We start from the raw sequence: 3,556 nt of genomic DNA, 5'->3' as shown, positions 1-3,556 counted from the left end.
TTTGATGATTCCCCTTCTTTGGGGCTTTGCACAATTTCTTCCTTTTCACTAGCTTTCACAACTTCATCCTCAACTTGCTTCTTCGGTGCCTCATACCTTGTACCACTTCTCAAGTGAATGGCACTAACCGTTTCATGTCTAGGGGGATTACTTTGTGGTGGTAATTGCCCCTTTTGTCTTTGTGAGCTTGAAGATGCTAGTTGAGTCAATTGTGTTTCCAACATCTTGGTGTGAGCTAGAATGTTGTTGATGGTGGTGTCTTTTGCTTGGCTATCTTTTTGCATTTGGGTGAAAAATTCTTGTTGATTCTTTTGCATTTGGAGGACCGCTTTTTGGACATCAAAACCTTGGTCATTTTGGTGATTGTATGGATTTTGATTTTGGTAACCTTGGTTTTGATTGTAAAAGGGTCTTTGATTTTGATTTCTCATGGGTGGTGGAGTGTATGTTGTTTGAGGGTTTTGAACAGTTTGGCTTTTGTATGAGAGATTTGGATGGAACTTGGTGTTTTCATTGTAAAAATTTGAATAAGGGGTACCACTTTTGTAAGCTTGGAAAGCATTAACTTGTTCGGTTGTTCCCCTACACTCACTTGGGTCATGAACCAAAGTTCCACAATTCTCACATATCCCACTTGGGATTGATGAGGATGCCGTCATGGCATTGACATGATGCTTTGATGATTTCGAGTTTTCCTCAAGTCTAGCCATAGCTTGTTCAAACTTCAAGTTGATTGTGTCAATGTGAGCACTAAGTTGAGCACCCAATTGAGTAACGGAGTCCACTTCATGCTTTCCTCCTCTAGTAGCCTTGCGAGGTCTACTATATTGTGAATTATGGACCGCCATTTCCTCAATCTTGTTCCATGTTTGATTGTCATCAACCTCGGTGAACATTCCATTTGATCCCATATTGAGAATGTTCCTAGAATCTTCATATAAACCATTCCAAAATTGTTGCACTAAAAACCATTCGCTAAGTCCATGGTGAGGACATGAGCGACAAACACCTTTGAACCGCTCCCAAGCTTCATACAAAGATTCTTCATCCCTTTGCTTAAAACCCGTAATTTGAGCTCTTAGCATGTTAGTCTTTTCCGGTGGGTAGAATTTTTTGTAGAAAGCTAGAGCTAACTTCTTCCAAGAATCTATTCCAAGGGTGGCCTTATCAAGGCCCTTCAACCATTGCTTTGCGGTGCCGATTAACGAAAAAGGAAATAAGACCCATCTAATTTGGTCTTGAGTCACGCCCGTTTGAGAGATAGCGTCACAATAATCGCAAAAGGTTTCCATATGAGAATGAGGGTCCTCACTAGGCATTCCCCCGAATTGGCTCCTCTCAACTAGTTGGATGAAGGCGGACTTGGCAATAAAATTACCGGTGAGATGTTGCGGTGTAGGAGTACCATTTGGTAGATTCTCCTCGGTGGGTATAGAGTGTGACGAGAATTTAGGCATTGTAGGTGGATTTTGTGGGATATTGTGTAATGGGTTTTCTTCTCCTTCTATTGCGAAAGGATTGACAAACTCACTAGTGGGTTGAACAACTTCACCAACACCTCCCAAATTCCTCCTAACAAGTCTCCTATTATTCGTCAAGGTTCTTTCGATTTCACGGTCAAAAGGTAACAAATCACTTTGTAACCTTCTAGACATGCAAAATATCAAACAACTCGAAAACAATTAGAACAAACCTTGAGGAGTTTTACTTCCCCAAGGTGAAAAAGACACAACTAATAACAATAAAAGAAATCTTAAATCAATTAAACACCGTCCCCGGCAACGGCGCCATTTTTGATCGAGGCCATTTCGTGTTCACAATTAAGCATATGTGGTCGTTGGTCAATGGTCGATACAAAACACAATTTATACTCCACAAACAACTCTACAATTAGTAAAGAGGCAAGTAAAGGTCGGATCCCAAGGGACGGGTATTGAAATGAGAATTCTATTGTAACTAGTAGTGTCTAGGGGTGTCACAAATTGAGTTGGTGTAGAAGGTCACTAAACTAAAATAGCAATGAAAATAAACTAGCAAGATGAATAAAATAAGGGGTGTAAACAATTGATTAAAAGCACTAGGGTGTCATGGGTTCATAGGGGAATCATGGGATATGATCATACAAACATGTTCTCAAGTTATAAGCAAGCAATTATTGTTGTGATGGATTGAGTTGGGTTATATCTTACAATCCTAGGAAAGTTTGGGTCCCGGAGCCGAATCGATTAGATTGTACAACACCTACAAGTCGACTTAATCTTTCCTACTCAACACATGCATGGTCTAACAAGACTCGAGTTGGGTTATGTCTTACAAGTCTCATTGAAAAGATAGAAGATGATAGTAAATGCAAGGATTCATAGGCTTAGCATTTAATCAAATATAACATGTGCATGTATTAAGATCAAAACAAGCAAGCAAATAAGATATGAAAGCATATTGATTTAAGCATGAATCATTCCCCATGTTGGTTTCCCCTAATCACCCATTAAACCCTAGCTAAGAGACTACTCACTCATTATCATGTTGATTATGCTAGAAAGGTTGTCAATCATACTAACATAATGAAACATGATGAATAAATAAAAGTAATTAACAATAATTAAAAAGGGATTAAGAGATTATACCTACTAATGATTCCAATAATAAAGCAAGAATAATAGAAGTACTTGAATCCTAGATTGAGAGGTTGTCAATCTCCCAATAATAACCCAAATAAGCTTCAATTACCCAAAATAAAGGAAGAACAAGAGAGAGATTAAAGAACTAAAACTTGGATTAAAACTTGATTAATACTTGATTACAATATTGAAGAGAGATTTGATTGATATTAACTACACTAATTATTGATAAGAAGAACATGCTCCTCTAATTAGCCTAATGGGGTATTTATAGTGAAAATTAGGGAGGATGCATTAGGGTTAACTAAGGGCTAAACTAGTAATTACACTTTTTAAGTTGAGCAAGGAGGACCCGGTATTTTCTGAGAGAAGGGCTTATCTTTTCGTAGCTTGAAGAATGAAATCCGTTCTGTGCAGGAATCCGTGCGGATTAGAGTCGGGACGGCCGGATTTGGGCTGTGCAATCCGAGCGGATTCGGAGAGGGACGCTCGGATTGTCTTTGGGGAATCCGAGCGGATTCCAAGGAGGGATGCTCGGATTGTTGAGGCTGGACGGGCGGATTGTCCGCAATCCGTTCGGATTGTTGGTCAGCGTCAATTCTTCTTCTTTTCTTCCCTTTTCTTCATAAATTCCTTGGGGATTTCCTTGGGGACGCAAGGATCCTTTCTCAACATTGCTCTTCTACTATGATATGTACAAAGGCTTTCTAGTCTTGTCCCTTCTTGATGCTTGGTCATTGAATACAATCAATTTAGCCTCGTTTTGCCATGAAAATGCAAGATTCTTACTCCTTTCCTACCAAGGGATCAAAATCTCAAAGAATATGCAAAACAAAGAACTAAAGATAAGAAATGACCCAAATAGGCACTAAAAAGCATGGAAACAATGGTAATTCGGGGGCTAAATATGTGCCAATTATGGTCACATCAGTATT

At 39.1% G+C, this 3,556-nt stretch overlaps 1 non-coding gene across 1 annotated transcript; it reads left to right on the top strand.

The window, feature by feature from the left end:
• Positions 1 to 978: 978 nt before the first annotated feature.
• On the top strand, positions 979 to 1,085 carry LOC141616482 (small nucleolar RNA R71). The gene has a single exon (XR_012530829.1). It is a non-coding gene; the product is annotated as a small nucleolar RNA R71 (small nucleolar RNA).
• The last annotated feature ends 2,471 nt before the right edge of the window (positions 1,086 to 3,556 follow it).

Source organism: Silene latifolia, chromosome 11 (genome assembly GCF_048544455.1).
Source record: "Silene latifolia isolate original U9 population chromosome 11, ASM4854445v1, whole genome shotgun sequence".
Lineage (NCBI taxonomy): Eukaryota > Viridiplantae > Streptophyta > Magnoliopsida > Caryophyllales > Caryophyllaceae > Silene > Silene latifolia.
Note: the sequence above shows the minus strand (reverse complement) of the source record. Positions and strands in the feature narration are given on the sequence as shown.